General features: G+C 44.9%; 1 protein-coding gene across 3 annotated transcripts in view; it reads right to left on the reverse strand.

Moving 5' to 3' along the window:
* Positions 1-20,939, reverse strand: part of cabp1a (calcium binding protein 1a) — a 189,593-nt gene that overhangs the window by 45,346 nt on the left and 123,308 nt on the right. The gene's annotated exons all lie outside the window — the stretch shown is intronic.

The raw sequence follows: 20,939 nt of genomic DNA on the forward strand, positions 1-20,939 counted from the left end.
GGGAGATGGAATAAAGGTGGTGAGGTAAGGGACTATGAGGTTTGAAGAGTAGAGGGCTAACAGCTTCTAAAACAACTGGAATGAAGTTCTAAAGCCAGCCTTCTAATCAGCCCACTTTGACACTATCGTGCTTCCATGTTGTTGCCAACCTGCTTCTGGGGTTAGCATGCAGGATTCCATCTCAATACCCACCTTCCCGCATTGAGCATTGGGCATAAAACATTCTTTAAACTGAGGTGGCACTGCCAAGTCGAGAATTTCACAGCTCAAGCTACCCTGCTTAGTCTGACCCGGAAGCTCTGTTTTCACACTGTGTTAAATGGGATAGATTCCGAACTGGGTCAAAAAGTGTGATGCTGGAAAAGAGCTGCTGGTCAGGCAGCATTCGAGGAGCAGAAGAGTCGACGTTTCGGGCATAAGCCCTTCATCAGTAAGAGATTAAGCTCGAAACATTGACTCTCCTGCTCCTTGGATGCTGTCTGACTGGCTGTGCTTTTCCAGCATCACACTCTTCTCCAGCATCTGCAGTCCTCACTTTCTCCTAGATTCCAAACTGGGCCAACTCAGACTGAGACTCCCTGAGAAACTTCAGCCACCGAACAAAGTGTATTGTGTCATAGTTCTTCATCTCAGAGAAGGCAGGAAAATGGAGTTGAGAAATGTATCAGCCATGATCGAAGGGCAGCGCAGACTCAGTGGGCCAAATGGGCTAACTGCTCCTTTGTCTATAGTCTCGTGGTCTTAAAGTCTGTTGCTTTTTTGAAATTAGTTGAGGTAATTACACAGATATCCAGAAGAGGGAGCTGGTCCTGTACGGCTCCAGAAACACAGAGCTGAAAATCTGACAAAAGAAACAAAATCCTGGACAAACAGCAAACAGAGTGAATCGAGGGATGTGAATCCTAGAGGATCCTTCTTAAACGACAAAATATTGGCTGTGGAGCTTTGTGATACACACTGCAGAGTTCACCACCCAATACGGAGGCAGATTTGCAGGTCGTGTTCATTTGTTAACCTCCTGACTGAATGTTGAGAATGAACTGAGAACAAATGTAACTTCAGAGATACAAGCGGAAATGAACCATTCAGCACCTCAAGCCTTCCCTGCTCTCCAATACTATCAAAGCTAATCTGATTGTGGCCTCATATCCACCTTGATCCCTATAGCTCTTGAATCCCTTTGTTTTTTTCATACAAAATGCCCAACGCACCCATAACTGAACTTCCACTAGTTTGTGGGGTAGAGAACTCATGACCCTCTCCATCTTAAAAGGAACATTTCTTATTCTAGACGTTTTTTTAAAAATTCACTTGTATGATGTGAGTGACACTGGCTGGCCAGCATTGCTGACCTTTCCCTAGCTGCCCTTGTACTGAGTGGCTTGCTAGGGCCATCCCAGAGGGTAGTTGAGAGTCAACCACATTGCTGTGGATCACAAGTAGGCCAGACCAGGCGAAGACAGCAAATTTCTTTCAATAGCGAGTCAGATGCACTTTTCCTGACAATCAGCAATGGTTTCGCTGTCTTCACTAGCTTCTGTTCTGGTGGGATTCAAACCTGGCTCCCCAAAACACTAGCTGAGTTTCTGGATTAATAGTCTAATGATATTTGCTCAACCCGTCCTCAAACAACAGCACCTACTTTGCAAGAATCACCTTATTGATGTTTCTCTGAACTGCTCCAATGCAAATAATAAAGAAAACAAACTGTACACAGTACATTCAATATAGTCACACCAGTGGCCTGTACACACATCCCCTACTTTAAAACTCCATTCTCTTTGCAATCAATCTGAACATTCCTCTTGCTTTCCAAATCATTTGCAGACTAACCTTCTATCATTTCCTTATGAAGACGCCCAAATCCCCTTTTTATCCTTGAATTCTGAAACCTTTTTCCACTTAAATAAAGTTTTGGTTATCTATGCTTTTGACCAAAGTGGATAGGTTTAGCGACTAAAGTTACAGGGTATGCCATTAAGGACTGAGATGGGGAGAAATTTCTTTACCCAGAGACTAGTGAGGACCTGAAATTCACTACCATAGAAAGCAGTTGAGGTTAAAACATTGAAGAGGTAAATATACTTCTTAGGACTAAAGGGATTAAAAAGTATGGGGAGAAATTTGGGAACAGGGGACTGAATTGGATGACCGACCGTGATTATATTGAATGGGGGAGTAGGATGGAAAGGGCTGAATGGCTTTCTCTTGCTCCTATTTTTCATGTGTCCACATTTCTATGTTTCCCACATGATGCCCAATCTGTCAAGCCCTCTACAAAATATACTTTCTCGTGTTTCTTTATCTCTTTCCATTTCTCGCTTTTAATCATGAGCATACTTGGCGACAGTGCAGGTAGTTGTGTCCCGAGCACTGATCCCTGCAGTACCTCCATTAGTTTTCCATCCTGAATAATGACCTACTTATTCATAATGCTGTTGTCCATTGCCAATATATTACCCTCAACACTAGGAGTTCTTATTTTGTGCAGCTACTATCTGTGTAGCACCTTATCAAATGCCTTTTGAAATCTAATAATGTTTATGTCAATTAGTGCTGCTGTATCCAACCTGCCTGTTACTTTCTCAAATGAATTCAATAAAATCAAGGCACGTTTTCAAAGAAAAGAAAATGGATGCAAATGATACAAACCATTTCCCATCTTCATGTGCAAGAGGCAAAAAGAGTTAATAAGCCTGTTACTGCAGCCATTTCTTACCCACGGATGAATCAGGAGCTGGAATTAGCCTCTCAGCTCCTCAAACTAGCTCCACCATTTAGTCTGATTTTGGCTGTTCTGTTTACTCTGCATAACCTTTCATCACCCACCCCCTTCCAATTATCAATGATCGACATAGCTCGCCGTAAAAATATTCAAAGAGTCTGTTTTCACTACCTTTTGAGGAAAACCTACCACCCTCTGAGAGAAAATGTTTCTCCTAATTTTTGTCTTAAATGGGTAACCCTTTTTTTTTAAGCAGTGATACCTAGGTGTAGATTCGGCCACATATGCACCTTGTCAAACCATTCAGGATATATCTTTCAGTCAAGTCACCTTTAAACTCCATTGGATACAATCCTAGCTTGTCTCATAAAACAATACTGGTATTAGTCCGGTAAGCTTTTCTGAACTACTTCCAATATATTTACAGTCTTCTTTAAATAGGGAGACCAATACTCTACGGAGTCTCACCAATGCCCCATAAAGTGTAACCTCTTTACATTTATATTAAATACCCCTCACCATAAACAATAACATTTTATTAGAATTCCTGCTTGCTGTGCCTTTGTACTGGTGTTGTGCCTCATGCACATGACACCTTTGTCTCAGAGTTCTGCAATTTCTCATCATTTAGATAACATGCTTCTTTTTTATTGTTAGTTCCAAAATAAATGATTTCACATTTCCCACATTATACTCCATTTGCTAGATCTTTGCTCAGTCACTAAACTGACCCATATCCTTTTGTAACCTCTCAGCAATTTACTGCCCTACCTAGTTTTGGGTCATCAGCAAAATTGACAACACATGCTTTCAGACCCTTTGTCGAAGTTATTTGTGTAAATTGTAACAGTTGAAGTCCCAGTATCGATCCCTGTGATACATCACTCATTACATCTTGCCAACTAGAGACTGACCCATTTTTGGCTCCTCTCTGCTTTCAGTTGACTGGCCAATCTTCTCGGAGATAGGGAGGACTGCAGATGCTGGAGAGTCAAAGTCGATAAAGTATGACGCTGGAAAAAGCACAGCAGGTCAGGAAGCATCCAACCTTCTAACCACGCCAATACGTTACCCCTGACAACACGAGCTGCTTTTTTTCACAATTATGTATGATATGGTACCTTATCAAATGCCTTCTGGTACATCCTCAACTAAGTCCAATCGATTGCTTAAGCATGTTTATTCTTTCACAAATCTGTGTTGTGCCTGCCTGTTTACCTCAAACCTTTCAAAGTGACCTACTATAACCTCCTTAGTGATAGCTTCTAATGTTTTCCCTATGACAGATGTTAAGCTAACTAGCCTGAAATGATCTGCTTTCTACCTCTAAAGGAGTTACTTGCGCTGTTTTCCATCCTATTGGCACTTTCTCCGAATTTATGGAATTTTGGAAAATTAAAACCAATGAGTCAACAATCTCTCTAGCCATTTCTATAAAGATGTGAAGTTTTCTCTCTATCTCTTCATCTACTATCAATGTCATATTCATCTTTTTTGGGGGGATGATGAATCAGACCGAATTTGCAGAGGCTTCTTTCGATTACCCAGTGTCAGTCATTAGTGCTGACTATTTTCAGAAGGCCAAGTTAACTACTCAGAGAAAGTCTGGTGGAATAGGGGCACTCAAATGTCACAGATTCCTAGTGCTGGTGTGAAATGTGGAACTCTGTTAGCACTTTACTGTCAGAAGTGATTTCATTTGCAATTTGGTTGCTTGGCTTTACAACTGAGTGAACCCAATTTGCGTTTGTAACGATCCCCTGAATATTTGGAAGCAATTCATTTCCCAGACAACAGCTGAGTTTAACTGCCTGCTGCAATGAGTAGGAGTAGGATATGGGAATTGGGTTGAGGTTGTTGCTGAGCTGAGTCCGACTGTACTGAGATATAAACAATGCAATAACCCAGGGGCAGTTCTGACACAATCAGGGTCATCTTCCTATGGGTAGCCAGAAATTATAGAATCCTTTAATAGACTTTGATGTGCAGGAGGAAAAGCAGCTCATAGGTGCATTTAATGAAATTGAACTGTTTCTTCATGTTATTAAAATTTCATTGTATATAGGAAATAGGATCAGGAGGAATTTGCCTCCTCAAATCAGCTCCACCATTCAACTAGGTGATGGCTGAACTCCACCCTCAGTCATCTTCATGTATTTCAGTTTATTTACTCCCCCGGAGTATTGGTGAGGGTTTTGGGTGGACAAATGGCTGTTTGATTTTCACTGGCGTAAAGATTGTATACTTTTATTTTTCTGTAGTTTTGGTTATAGACTGAGAAATGGGAAAAAGGACTGATTTTAAAAAAAAACAAGGATCAAGGAAGGGACTGCTGCACTTTTTAAAAAGTGAGTCACTGAGTCTCATTGTAAGTTGTATTTACAAAGCTGCTTTGGCCAAGCAGTCGGGGAGGCACCAAGGGAACGTTTGCAAAATGAGACTCAGCTGGCAACAAGGGACCTGATTGGCTTGTGAAATGGATGACATCAGCCTGATTGGCTATCTGCTCTCCTGGGTAGCTGAACCTCTCGTGGGTGTGAAGGTTATTGGAGACAGCTTTCGGACCTCTGGTATGTCTCTGCCTCCTCAACAGGTTATTATTTAAATTTAGTTTTACAGCCATAGGCAGAGTGACCCAAACTCTCTGCACTCCCCAGCTATTTGAAATAAACAGCCACCTCCTGCAGTACCTCAGCTCTGTGAAACTCACTAACTCCTTCGGTCTTCTACACGTGACTGGACCTCTCAAATTTCAAAGTTAATGTTGATCTCATACTTTTTGTACCTCCTCTGCAGCTGTAACATTATATTCCTCGCTCTGTTCTATTACCCTGATGCTCTCTGTATGGTATGACCTGCCTGTACTGCTCACAAAACAAAACTTTTCACTGTACCTCGGTACATGTGACAGTAATAAATCAAATCAAAATCAAAAAAAGCTCTGTTTAAGCTTGCTGGCAACTCACCAACACAACTTGATTAAACTCACCCTTGCTTTCAGATCGACAAAATATGAGCAGAAAATGCAGTAAATACTCAGCAGGTGTGGAGAGACAGACAACGTTGAAGACAAACGGATACTTCATAAGACCCTCATGTGAACACTGACCTGAAATGTTAACTCGATATCTCTCTCCACAGGTGCCGCCAGACCTGCTGAGTTTCTCTAGCATTTTTCTGTTCTACTTGAACCTCTTTGCCTTTTCTTGGCCTTGCTGGTCATGCACTGTGGGCACCAGATTCCCACTGAGGGCAAAACATGTCAGTTTCCTTGCTGGGCATCACTGGCAAAGTGAAACTGTCCAGAACCGAGGTGAGCTGGAGACAGACAGAGTGCAGGACATCCTCAAGGACGAAGGTGAAGAGCCAGAGGTGGTGGTACATGTCGGCACAAATGATGTCGGGAAGAAGAGAAAGAACATACTACAGCGGGACTTCGAAGAACTAGGAAGAAGACTGAAAAGCAGGGCGTCCAGGGTGGTTATCTCCGGTTTGCTTCCAGTTCCTCGGGCTGGTGAGGCCAGAAACAGGGAGATAATGCACTTGAATGTGTGGCTGGGGAACTGGTGCAGGAAGCAAGGATGTAAATTCTTTGATCACTGGGGTATGTTTTGTGGTAAGCATAAATTATACAAGAGAGACGGTTTGCATCTGAATAGGTTAGGGACCAGCGTTCTGGCAGGCAGGTTTGCTACTGCAACACAGCTACGTTTAAACTAAGTAGCGGGGGGGGGAGGGGACAAACTGGATGTTTAAGAAGGAAATTGAAGGGAAAGTTAGAACAAGGGAAGTCAAGAAAAACAACTGTATCAATGAAGCAGAAAACTCAAAAAGGGATCATGCTGTAAGGTTGAGTGAAATAGGAGTTGATGGGAAGGGTGAGGGCAGTAACAAATTAAAAATACTATACATGAATGCACGAAGCATTAGAAATAAGATGGATGAGCTTGAGGCTCTCTTGGAAATTGGCAGATACGATATTGTGGGGATAACTGAAATGTGGCTTCAAGTGGACAGGGCCTGGGAAATGAATATTCAAGGCTACACGTGCTTTCGTAAGGGCAGACTGATGGGCAGAGAGGGTGGGGTGGCCATGTTGGTAAGGGATGATATTCAGTCCCTTGCGCGGGGGAACCTAGAATCAGGGGATGTAGAGTCAGTGTGGATAGAGCTGAGAAATTCTAAGGGTAAAAAGACCCTCTTGGGAGTTATCTACAGGCCCCCAAACAGTAGTCTGGATGTTGGATGTAAGTTGAATCAGGAGCTGAAATTGGTCTGTCGCAAAGATGTTACTACAGTTGTTATGGGGGATTTCAACATGCAGGTAGACTGGGAGAATCAGGATGGTATTGGACCTCAAGAAAGAGACTTTGTGGAGTGCCTCCGAGATGGATTCTTGGAACAGCTGGTGCTGGAGCCTACCAGGGAGAAGGCAATTCTGGATCTGGTATTGTGCAACGAACCAGAATTGATCAGGGACCTCGAAGTGAAGGAGCCATTGGGAAGTACTGACCATAATACAATAAGCTTCAATCTGCAATTTGAGAGGGAGAGGGTAGAATCGGAAGTGACAATATTTCTGTTGAATAAAGGGAACTATGGAGCTATGAGGGAGGAGCTGGCCAAAGTTCAATGGTGCAATGCCTTGGCAGGGATGACAGTGGAGGAACAAAGGCAGATATTTCTGTGTATAATGCAGAAGATGCAGGATCAGTTCATTCCAAAAAGGAAGGAAGATCCCAGGAGGAGGCATGGGTGGCCGTGGCTGACGAGGGAAGTTAAGAAACATATAAAGTTAAAAGAGAAAAAGTATAACATAGCAAAGATAAATGGGAAAATGGAGAACTGGGAAGCGTTTAAAGAACAACAGGGGATTACTAAGAAGGAAATTAGATTAGATTACTTACAGTGTGGAAACAGGCCCTTCGGCCCAACAAGTCCACACCGACCCACCGAAGCGCAACCCACCCATTCCCCTACATTTACCCCTTTACGTAACACTACGGGCAATTTAGCATGGCCAATTCACCTGACCTGCACATCTTTGGACTGTGGGAGGAAACCGGAGCACCCGGAGGAAACCCACACAGACACGGGGAGAATGTGCAAACTCCACACAGTCAGTCGCCTGAGTCGGGAATTGAACCCGGGTCTCTGGCGCTGTGAGGCAGCAGTGCTAACCACTGTGCCACCGTGCCGCCCTAAAATAAAGAGAAAGGAGGATACGCAGAGAAAAAATGAGGTACGAAGGTAAATTGGCCAAAAATATAAAGGAGGATAGTAAAAGTTTTTTTAAGTATGTGAAAGGCAAAAAAATGGTTAAGACTAAAAATGGGCCCTTGAAGACCGAAACAGGGGAATATATTATGGGGAACAAAGAAATGGCAGAAGAATTGAATTGTTACTTCAGATCTGTGTTCATTGGGGAAGATACAAGCAACCTCCCTGAGGTAACAGTGGCTGAAGGACCTGCACTTAAGGGAATTTATATTTGCCAGGAATTGGTGTTGGAGAGACTGTTAGGTCTGAAGATTGATAAGTCCCCGGGGCCTGATGGTCTACATCCCAGGGTACTGAAGGATGTGGCTCGAGAAATCATGGATGCGTTGGTGATTATTTTCCAGAGTTCGATAGATTTGGGATCAGTTCCTGCGGATTGGTGGGTGGCTAATGTTGTACCATTTTTTAAGAAAGGTGGGAGAGAGAAAGTAGGAAATTATAGACCTCAGTGGTGGGAAAGATGCTGGAGTCTATTATAAAGGATGAAATTACGACACAACTGGATAGTAGTAACAGGATAGGTCAGAGTCAGCATGGATTTATGAAGGGGAAATCATGCTTGACTAATCTTCTGGAATTTCTTGAGGATGTAACTCTGAAGATGGACGAGAGAGATCCAGTAGATGTAGTGTAGCTGGACTTTCAGAAAGATTTTGATAAAGTCCCACATAGGAGGTTAGTTGAGCAAAATTAGGGCTCATGGTATTGGGGGAAAAGTACTAACTTGGATTGAAAGTTGGTTGGCTGATAGGAAACAAAGAGTAGTGATAAACGGCTCCATTTCGGAATGGCAGGCAGTGACTAGTGGGGTACCGCAGGGATCAGTCTGGGACCGCAGCTTTTTACAATATATGTTAATGATATAGAAGATGGTATTAGTAATAACATTAGCAAATTTGCTGATGATACTAAGCTGGGTGGCAGGGTGAAATGTGGGGAGGATGTTAGGAGATTACAGGGTGATCTGGACAGGTTAGGTGAGTGGTCAGATGCATGGCAGATGCAGTTTAATGTGGATAAATGTATGGTTATCCACTTTGGTGGCAAGAACAGGAAGGCAGATTACTACCTAAATGGAATCAATTTAGGTAAAGGGGCAGTACAAAGAGATCTGGGTGTTCTTGTACACCAGTCAATGAAGGTAAGCATGCAGGTACAGCAGGTAGTGAAGAAGGCTAATAGCATGCTGGCCTTCATAACAAGAGGGATTGAGTATAGAAGCAAAGAGGTTCTTCTGCAGCTGTACAGGGCCCTGGTGAGACCACACCTGGAGTACTGTGTGCAGTTCTGCACTCCAAATTTGAGGAGAGATATTCTGGCTATTGAGGGAGTGCAGCGTAGGTTCACGAGGTCAATTCCTTGAATGGCGGGACTACCTTACGCTGAAAGACTGGAGCGACTGGGCTTGTATACCCTTGAGTTTAGAAGACTGAGAGGGGATCTGATTGAGACATATAAGATTATTAAAGGATTGGACACTCTGGAGGCAGGAAACATGTTTCCGCTGATGGGTGAGTGCCAAATCAGAGGACACAACTTAAAAATACGGGGTAGACCATTTAGGACAGAGATGAGGAGAAACTTCTTCACCCAGAGAGTGGTGGCTGTGTGGAATGCTCTGCCCCAGAGGGTAGTGGAGGCCTAGTCTCTGGATTAATTTAAGAAAGAGTTGGATAGAGCTCTCAAGTTGGATAGTGGAATCAAGAGTTATGGAGATAAGGCAGGAACAGGATACTGATTAAGGATGATCAGCCATGATCATATTGAATGGTGGTGCAGGCTCGAAGGGCAGAATGGCCTACTCCTGAACTTATTGTCTATTGTCTGTTGAGCTCAGCAAAGGGAAACACACTCCAACTCCCAATGAAATTAGGAAACAAAAAGTCCACTTATTTCCCCATCAGCAAGCTTGGCTAAGGTTCTGCACCAGTTATTGGCCCTGGGAGGTAATCACAGAGAGTAGAAAGAGCTACAGAGCCAGCAATTCCTGATCAAGTAACACCTTGTGTCTTTCTGGCTAGGAAGGTATGGCATCTCCGAGTGGATTCTGGCCAATAAATGTTTAATTATGAGTGTCAGTGTGTACACAGCAGGCAACTAAAAGGTTCCGTTCTGGTAATGCATCGTCACCTGGACTAACACTTGGTTTCCACTCGAAGCTGCTATAATCAAATCAAAAACACAGATGGGTGTACCATCTGGAGCCCTCTCTGTCTTTTTATCTAGACATGTCCTAAAAGAGCAATAGCTACTTACATAGCCCCCAGGCTTTCTGGCTGCTGTAGCCTCCTCCAGTCCAGCACATTTTGTAATTAATGTTCTTCATGTTCCAGTTTCCCCAGTGCTACCCTCTCCTCCATATCCACTTTCCCCTCAAAGGAGCCAGATGGTATACCAATCTCAGTCTGGCCACTGTTTCTTCTGCAGTCAGAGGGCAGATGAACCAAGGTTTGCTTTCCCTGAGTAGAATCTCCAGTCCCAAGTCTCAGGCTAGGCCCGACTTCAGCACGTGTGTGTGTGTGTGTCTGTGTGTGTGTGAGTGTGTGTCTGTGTGTGTGTGTGTGTGTCTGTGCGCGTGTGTGTCTGTGCGCGTGTGTGTGTGCATATACGTGCACGATGGTTACAAGTGACGGGCGGGATGACAACAGAGCTCTGGCTACACCACAACCAGCTTCATGGATTTTGAACAAACTCTCGTTTATTCTGATCAACAAAAAGCAAACTAGGACAATTCTTTCTCTCCACATTTCCTCCATACCATGCCTATTACTCAATCCTGTTTCTGTTAGCTGGATGCTGGTTAAACCATCACCAGTCATCTCTCTCTCTCTCTCTTTCTCTAATGAGAGAACAGCCCTATGGTCTGGTAAGTCTTTACCTGCCACACTCCTCCCCTACTACCCCCCCCCCCTCTCCAACATGCATCCTCTCTCCATTCACTCCCACCCCATTTTCCCAATAATACTCACAGAGGTTCAGTGACTCCATCACTGAGATGGTCTAAATTCTCCCCGAATTGCAGGCAGTTGCTGATATCAAGTGTGCATTCTACCAGTCAGTGGTACAGTCCAGTTTCACACCATTTAATGTGGGTCATTTCAATCTGTGATCTACAATGTTACACTGTAAATGTAAACTCAATTCCGAAATAGCCGTGAGCATTGTAGTCCAGGGTGAGCAGACAATCCAGTTAGTTTGCAATTTGTTTGATTTGGCAGAGTATTCAGCCCGCAAGGGATTCTGATGAGCAATCTGAGTGTTGCTGCAGGAAAACCTGTCAAACCCAGTTTCTCCAAACTGACAAGGTAAAGTCACACATATGCTACTTTTACCCTAGTTATTTTACTTTCATATGGCCCAGATACCTCACTAATCCCCTTAATCCCTCACTAATTCACCCTCGTCTATCCCTACCCTGACTGTGTCACCAATTCCCCTCCACCCCCTCACTAACTCACATTCCTCCATCTACCTCTCTTCCAATTCCCCTACCCCCTCACTAACTTACAGCCCTCCATCCCTACCCCAGCTCCCTCACCAACTTCCTCCATTCCCTCGCTAATACACACCCCTCCAATCCCTGGCTCTCTCACTAACTCTCCTCAAATCTGTCACTAATTCAATCTTCACCAGCCCTCTTCCTAATTTACCATCTCGCATCCCCGGCTCCATCATTAAATCATCATCCTCATTGCTTCTCTCCTGACCTTCCGCCACCCCTCACTAATTGACTGGCCACCAACACTGAGTTCTTGTTCCCCCACCTTCTATCCATTCATTCTCAAACTCCTGGCTCCCTCACGTCTGACCCTTCACTCATTTCTGCTGCTGTCCAGCCCAGCCCAAGCCATAGAGATGCTGCTGATAAGCCAACCATGTGCTCATAGATCATAGACTCCCTACAGTGTGGAAACAGGCCCTTCAGCCCAACAAGTCCACACCGACCCTCAGAAGAGTAATCCACCCAGAACCATTCCCCTACGTTTAACCCCTGACTAATGCACCCAACTCCACCACACATCCCTTCACACTATGGAGCAACTTAGCATGGCCAATTCACCTAACCTGCACATCTTTGGATTGTGGGAGGAAACCGGAGCACCCGGAGGAAACCCACGCAAACATGGGGAGAATGTGCAAACTTCACACAGTCACCCGAGGCTGGAATTGAACCCGGGTCCCTGGTGCTGTGAGGCAGCAGTGCTAACCACTGAGCCATCGTGCCACCTCTTCCAAAGTCGCCATCCTCCCCCTCTCAATGAGCCTGAGCCTGCGACCCTCACCCAGGAAAATACTACCCCCATGAAGCCCTCTGCTAATTCATATCAGCATGGCTGTGCCATCAGCTGATTCAGCCTCTGAGCCAGCTTGTGCTTTCTGAGACACTGCTATCCCAGACAGTGGCAGGAAGGCCATGGGGTGAGGAGCACACGACATGTGAGCTTTCCCATTTGGGGGCAGGGACAATCTTGCTTGTGTAATGCCTGCCACAACACTTCAATCAACAAGGAAAGGCTGAATAGGCTGCGGCTGTTTTCGCTGGAGCATCGGAGGCTGAGGTTTACAAAATTACGTGGGGTATGGATAGGATAAATAGACAAAGTCTTTTCCCTGTGGTAGGGGTGTCCAGAACTAGAGGGCATAGGTTTAGGGTGAGCGGGGAAAGATATAAAAGGGACCTAAGGGGCAAATTGTTCACATAGAGGGTGGTGCATGTATGGAATGAGCTGCCAGAGGATGTGTTGGAGACTGGTACAATTACAGCATTTAAAAGGCATCTGGATGAGTATATGAATAGGAAGAGTTTGGAGGGATGCTGACAGATGGGACTGGATTAGGTTGGGATATCTGGTCGGCATGGACGGGTTGGACCCGTGCTGTACATCTCTATCACTCTAAGTGGAAGATTCTGCCCTTACCAGTCTATGTAAGGCTTCATGACAGTGTAACTGTATGAAAGACCAAGTCCATACAGAGCCTGAGGAGGCGGAGCTGTGGCTCAGCAATCTCTCCTCCATCTGATGCAATGCTGATTTACCCACTTCCCGGCCACTGGCTTATCTTCCAAAGTACTTACAAGCCTTTGTTCTGAGAATCAAAGGGAAATAGGGTCTGCAAAATATAATGACTCAAGCCCAGTGTGTGTCTTCTGTGACTCACTGAAGCCAAATTTTATGATTTATTAAAAAAAACAGCAGTCAGCATCCATGAGACTAAGGAGATCAACATGATGATAGCAATAAATGGGATACATTCCAATCACAGCATCTACACTTCAAATACACGAGGGAGGTAGACATATGCAATGCTTGAATATAATTCTGTGGAAAATTTCAAGAGATCTCTGAATTGAAGTTGAAAATCCAAACTGCCAGTGAAAGTGTTTGCAGCTTCCTCAACTTCCTTTTGGGACATGAGATCTTCAAAGTGCAGTTTCTCATTTAGTTTCCTAACTTGTTTCAAAGTAGCAGACATGGCCATAGTGGGGCAGTGTTCCGAATTGAAGGAGTGTTGGAAACGATGAAGGGTTTTGATCCAATAGATGGGTAGGTGTCCTTTCTCAAGGCAGGTGAGCTGGTAACCAAAGGAAACAGACTTAAATCAACTGATTACATCAACCAAGAGAGATGAGGAGCTTCCTCTTTAATGCAGCAAGTTGCTGTGACTCCACTTCATGGAGGGGTGATGAAAGCAGATTCAAAGGGGACTGGGAATGGGAAAATAATACATTTGAGAAGGAAAACTTTGCAGGGCTATTGGGACAGAGCACTGGGATATACTTCCACTGTTCATAACTCTACAGACTGAAGCAGTCCATACTGTCACGTATCAAGACCTGGATGAAGTCAATGGGTGCACTGATCAATGGGAAGTAATATTTACATCACTTATGCTCCACACAATTGCCATCTCCAACAAGAGAGAATCAAACAACTTACCCTTGCTGTTCATGCACATTAAATCATTAAGCCCCCTCTATCCTGGGAGTTACTATTGACCTGCCTGTGCTTTTCCAGCGCCAACTTTGCAACGCTAATCTCCAGCATCTGTAGTCCCTCACTTTCTCCTAGTTACTATTGACCTGAAACTAAACTGGACTCACCATATAAATATGGTGTCGACAAGAGTAGGTCAAAGGCTAGGAATACTGCAGTGACTCACCTCCTGACTTCCCAAAGCCTGTCCACTATCTACAAGGCACAAGACAGGAGTGTGATGGAATATCCACTTGCCTGGATAGGTGCAGCTCCAGCAATACTCAAGAAGCTTGACACCATCCAGGACAAAACAAGCCATCCAACACCTTAAACATTCACTCCCTCCACCATTGGTTCAGTGTGGCAGCAGCGTGAACCATCTACAACATGCACTGTGAGACTTTAATATCATTTTCCAAACAAGTAAGCTCTCCCACCTAGAAGGAGAACCACAGCAGGTACCAGCCTCTTGGCTGGTTCTCCAGGTTCCCTCTAAGTCCCACACCATACTGATTTAAAGATAATATTGTTGCTGCTCCTTTATTGTCACTGGGACTCCCTCCCCAACCACACCCAGAGTGCAGATGGACTGCAGCAGTTCAAGAAAGTGGTTTTCCATTGCAAGTATGCCCTAGACATGGGAAAGTGGTGGCACAGTGCTCAGGTCAGTGGCCTAGTAAGCCAGAGACTCAGGTTGGTGTTCTCAGGTTCCAATCCCACCGTGCCAGATGGTGAAACTTGAATTCTATAAAACATCTGGAATTAGAGGCTTAACCAATGGTGATCATGTGAAAATCCATCTGGTACACTATGGTCCTTTAGGGAAAGATATCTGTCTCCCTTGCGTTATTTGGCCTATATGAATTCCTAACTCTTAACTACCTTCTGTAATGGTCATGAAGGATGAGTGTTAAGTGCTGACTTAGCTAGTACACCCACATTCTATCTATAAATGTGTAAATGCAAAGAGTTATGAGAGGTGGAATGGCCACATTGTGTACTTCTAAAATCTCCACCATATGGGGGACTAATAGTTAGATAAGAAACTCCCTTGATGCTCTCTTCATCACCTGCAGTTCCTTTGGAGGGATTCTGGGACAAATCATTGAATCCCTACAGTGTGGAAGTTGGCCATTTGGCCCATCACGTCCACACCGACCCTCCAAACAGCATCCCACCCAGATCTACCCGCCCCCACTTAGAACCCTGTATTTCCCGGGGCTAATCCACCTAACCTGCACATCTTCTGACTGTGGGAGGATAGTGGAGCACTCGGAGGAAACTCCACACAGTCGCTTGAAGGTGGAATTGAACCCGGGTCGCTGGTGCTGAGAGACAGCAATGCTAACTACTGAGCCACTGTGCCACCCAGACACCCCAGAGATACAAAAGCACAAGATACAGAAGTAGGCTTTATTTTCCTGCTTATTCCCCAATCCCTCAAGTCCCTGAGAGACCAAATGTCCATCCCAGCCTTAAATATACTCAATGACAAAGCATCATTCTTCATCGCTGTGCTGTGGAGAATCCCAAACTTCACACCTCTTTGAAGAAACTTCTCATGTCACCTCAATTGTCTTCCCCTCACCCTCTGGGGGCATTACTGTGAGGGGCAGGGTTATTTTCATCTTGCTTCCCACTTCCCACAAGATTTCGTCCTACCTGGAGACTGGAAAACCACTCTGTCCAAGTTCACCATTACCCTCAGGGATTTACAGTCTAAGCTGTAGGGTTGGGACTCCTTGTGGCTGATAATGAGGCCTCATTGTGTGGTGCGTCAGGCACACAGTAATGCCCCCAGAGGCCTGAATAATGGGCAATTTGGACATGCTCCCCAGAAGGATCTCCAAGCCATTGCACGGTGACTAATGGTATTCTGTGGAAACGAGGCAGGTACGCACAGGGAAGGCAGCTCTGCTTTTGGGGAGCTGGGATCATTTCAGGGACCCTTTGCTTCAAACTTCCTTCAAACTCCTTCCCTGCCCTTGGGTACCCTTCCAATCAAAAACTCTCTGCCAACTTCCACCCCACACTAAGCTTTCCTTTTGCTTTGGTCTGCTGTTCATCTCTCCTATAAAAGCACCTGAGGTACAGCAGCCACACCACAGCGATGTCTGAGTATAACTTGTTATCACTTGTCTTCACGAGGAATAGGGTAAATGCTATCAAGCAATCCATGCCGTGATTAAACAAGGGCCAGTTCATGTGTAGGCTCTACCTTGGCTCAATTTTTCTCAGACCCAATCATTGCCACAATTTGCCAGCAGGGAAGTTGCAATGGCCACATTCCAAACAGTTTCTGCAGACAAACGCAATAACTGCTCCCTTGCGCAAGGTTGCAAGAAGAGATGAGCCCAGGATGGATTTTTTTTTTTCTGTTGGGGAGCCATTTCTGGCCCTCACATCATGAACAAAAATGAAAAGCAGACTCAGGTGTTTACACCAGGCAGTGGATGTTCCACAGATTCCGATGGGTTTCCTGTAGGATTGCAAACCAGGACACAATTTCCCTGTTAAAGACGACTGATGCTTGTATTGGGCGGATGGTCCTGATGTGAGGGGGCTTTTCCAGTACAGATTATGTCCCAAAATTGCCCCCCCCCCCATATAAATTGTTTACTAGAAACAACAAAGTGACAGGGACGAAATTCTCCTCCAATTTATTACTGGATGGAGTCAGGCCATTTGGCCCATTGAGCACTTCCCTTCACATCAATCACTTGCTTTAACCCCACTCTGCTCCTGGCTCCCTATGACCGTCATCTTTTAGAGTTATACAGCACGGAAACAGACCATTTGATCCGTCCAGTCCATGCCGACCATAATCCCGCCTGCCTGCTCCTGGCCCAAAAATCTTCAAATCTTTCCTATTCATGGACTTATCCAAATGTCTTTTAAATGTAACCATACCCACATCCGCCACTTCCTCAGGGAGTTCACTGCACACATGAACCACACTCTGTAAAAATGCTGCCCCTCCTGTCTTATTAAAATCTTTCTCCTCTCACCTTAAAAATTTGCCACCTAGTTTTGAGATGCCCCTCCCAAGGAAAAAGACACCTGCCATTCAACTTTTCTATACCCCTCATGATTTTATAAACCTCTATTAAGGTCACCCCTCAACCTCCTGAGAAAGAATCCCCAGCCTATCCAGCCTTTCCTTCTAACTCAAACTCTCCATTCCCAGCAACATGCTTGTAAATCTTTTCTGAACCCTCTCCAGCTGAATAATATCCTTCCTATAACTGGGTGACCAGAACTGGACACAGTATTCCAAAAGAGGCCTCACCAACATCCTGTACACCCTCAACATGACGTCTTAACTTCTTTAAAACCAAACTGGTCTGGACATAACTTTGAATCCAAGTAATCGTAAACTGTGCCTTTGAAAGTCTAAACTTGTTGCCGTCTCACTAACCAGTGGATAACCCATCACATTTCCTTTACCTTTCGGTGGTAAGGTTGAAAATCTCTCTCAGGTGGTAACCTTCTCAGATCTACTGAAAATATTCTAATCTTCCAGGCTCTTGTTGAAACTGTAGCCTCCCTCATTCCTGGTAATATCCTGGTGAGAAGGAACCATAGCGTCACAATGGTTAACTTTCTCTTCTGCAGTTTCCAAAGCTGTATATAAATCTTTGAGCGCCCATTGATTTCAGGCCAAGTACAATTTCCACATTGAGAAAGCACCTTTCAATGTCCTCAAAATGGTTCAAAGTGCTCACGTAGCCAGTGGATTATCGTAGAATTGCAGTTGTTCTTTTAAAGGCAGATGGAAAAGTGTTCACTCATTCCATCTCATCTTAATGTGGAGGTGCCGGTGTTGGACTGGGGTGGTCAAAGTTAAAAATCACACAACACCAGGTTATAGTCCAACAGGTTTAATTGGAAGCACTAGCTTTCGGAGCACTGCTCCTTCATCAGGTAGTTAGTGGGGCAGGATGATAGGACACAGAATTTACAGTAAAAGATCAAAGTGTCATTAAAGATCAAACTGATACAATGTATTGAACAAACCTATATTGCTGTTAAGTCTTTAATCACTTAGAATGGGAATGCAGATTTCAATTCATTAATATGTAAATCCCAGAATTTCTTTCAAGTCACATTCCTGAGATAGCTTAAGGTTATATAAAAAGAAGTGACATCTCAGCTCAGACAATGTATTAAAGATATGAGATTATAGTCTGTCTGTATCCCAACCTTGAGTCAGACTGATTCTATTTCTAATGTAGGAATTTATAAAATGTCACATGGACTGACTGCCTACTGATTGTCTGCTTTTTGAACAAAATAGAATGTACCAGCAAATACAAATCTGCAAATGCAAATTTACCCCATGGACTTCTCTGTGAGTGTGTGTGTGTGGGCGAGTGTGCACCAGAGGGTGAAGAGTGCGTCTGCGCGTGAGGCGGTGGGGGGTGGGGGGGGGGGGGGAGAGTGTGCATGTGCTGGTGAGAGGGGGAGAGTGGTGTCCACCCACGAGAGAGTGAGGGTGTGCATGAGTGTGTGTGTGTACTTGATAGTGTGTGTGCTCAGGTGTGACGGAATATATGCCTATGAGAGGGTATGCACGTGTGTGTGTGTCTGAGAGACAGCATGTGTGAGAGAGGATGTGTCTGTGTACATGTGTGTGTGTGTCTGTCTTTGTGTATCATGCAGCGGGGTCACCTGTAGTGTGACATGAACCCAAGGTCCCGGTTGAGGCCATCCCCATGGATACTTGAACATTGCTATCACCTTCTGCTCAGCCACTCTGCATTGTTACTTGTCCCGAAGTCCACCTTGGAGGAGGGTCACCTGAAGGTCCGAGGCCGAATGACCCTGACCGCCGAAGTGTTCTCCAACTGGGAGGGAACATCCCTGTCTGGCAATTGTTGCGTGGTGTCCATTCATCCGTTGCTGTAGCCTCTGTTTGGTCTCGCCAATGTACCATGCCTCAGGGCATCCTTGCTTGCAGCTTATGAGATAGACAACAATGGCCAGGTCACATGAGTACATGGTGGGAGGTGTCCCCATGTGTAATGGTGGTATCTGTGTTGACACTCTGACACGTCTTGCAGTGGTTGCTATGACAGGGTTGTATGGTGTTGTGGTCGATGTTGTCCTGAAGGCTGGGCAGTTTGCTGCGAACAATGGTCTGTTTAAGGTTATTTAAAGGTGAGAAATAGAGGCGTAGGGAAGGCCTTGGTGACGTGCTCATCTTCATCAATAACGTGTTGCAGGCCATGAAGAACATGGCGCAGCTTCTCCGCTCCCGGGAAGTACTGGACAACGAAGGATACCCTATCGGTTACATCCTGTGCCCGTCTCCTGAGGAGGTCATTCCGGTTTCTCGCTGTGGCACTTCAGAACTGGTGGTCAATGAGCTGAGCGTCATTCCCTGTTCTTATGAGGGTGTCCTTCAGCACCTTCAGGTGTCCATCACGTTCCTCCTCACCTGAACAGATCCTGTGTATGCGTAGGGCTTGGCCGTAAGGGATGGCTGTTTTAATATGTTTCGGGTGGAAGCTAGAAGTTCTGGGATTTACTTATTAATCAATCAAAACCTGCAATTTCATTCTAAATGATTAAAGACTGAACAGCGATCCAGGTTTGTTCAATACATCGCATCAGTTGTATGACACTTTGATCTGTTACCATAAGTTCTGTGTCCTATTATCCTGCCTCACTAGCTACCTGAAGGAGCAGCGGTCTGAAAACTTATACTTCCAAACAAACTTGTTGGACTATAGCCTGGTTTCACTACTGGGTCCTTTACTTTTCATCATTTATATAAATGATTTCGATGTGAGCTTAAGATGTATACTTAGTAAATTTGCTGATGACATCAAAATTGGAGGTGTAGTGGACAGCAAAGAGGGTTACCTCAGATTACAACGGGATCTTGATCAAATGGGCCAATGGGCTGAGAAGTGGCAAATGGAGTTTAATTTAGAGAAATGCGAGGTGCTGCATTTTCAGAAAGCTAATCTTAGCAGGACTGATACACTTAATGCTAAGGTCCTAGGGAGTGTTGCTGAACAAAGAGACCTTGGAGTGCAGGTTCATAGCTCCTTGAAAGTAGAGTTGCAGGTAGATAGGATAGTGAAGGCGGCGTGTGGTATGCTTTCCTTTATTGGTCAGAGTATCGAGTACAGTAGTTGTGAGGTCATGTCACGGCTGTACAGACATTGGTTAGGCCACTGTTGGAATATTGCATGCAATTCTGGTCTCCTTCCTATCAGAAAGATGTTGTGCAACTTGAAAGGGTTGAGAAAAGATTTACAAGGATGTTGCCAGAATTGGAGGATTTGAGCTATAGGGAGAGGTTGAACAGGCTGGAGCTGTTTTCCCTGGAGCGTCGGAGGCTGAGGGGTGACCTTGTAGAGGTTGATAAAATCATGAGGGGCATGGATAGGATAAATAGACAAGGTGTTTTCCCTGGGGTGGGGGAGTCCAGAACTAGAAGGCATAGGTTCAAGGTGAGAGGGGCAAGATATAAAAGAGACCTAAGGGGCAACATTTTCACACAGAGGGTGGTGCGTGTATGGAATGAGCTGCCAGAGGAAGTGGTGGAGGCTGGTACAATTGCAACATTTAAAAGGCATCTGGATGGGTATATGAATAGGAAGAGTTTGGAGGGATATGGGGTGGGTGCTGGCAGGTGGGACTAGATTGGGTTGGTATATCTGGTCAGCATGGACGTGTTGGACCAAAGGGTCTGTTTCCGTGCTGTACATCTCTATGACCCTATGGGGTGTTGTGTGATTTTTAATGTAATCACCATCGGGACCATAGCTCCTATAGAGTGGAGCCCACTCCAAAGTCCTGGGAAATTGGAAAGGTGTCAGGCACACCAATGAGTAAAGCTGGATGATCACTGGGGAGTTTGCTTCTTTTAATTGCAAAGGGTACAGGTTAGCATCTTAAACGGTTTGGCCTCAGCTGTGCTTGTCACTGCCCTGAGTAACTCT

This window comes from Chiloscyllium plagiosum, unplaced genomic scaffold, assembly GCF_037043375.1.
Source record: "Chiloscyllium plagiosum isolate Xiang-an unplaced genomic scaffold, Cpla_swu_hap1 HiC_scaffold_24, whole genome shotgun sequence".
Classification (NCBI taxonomy): Eukaryota; Metazoa; Chordata; class Chondrichthyes; order Orectolobiformes; family Hemiscylliidae; genus Chiloscyllium; species Chiloscyllium plagiosum.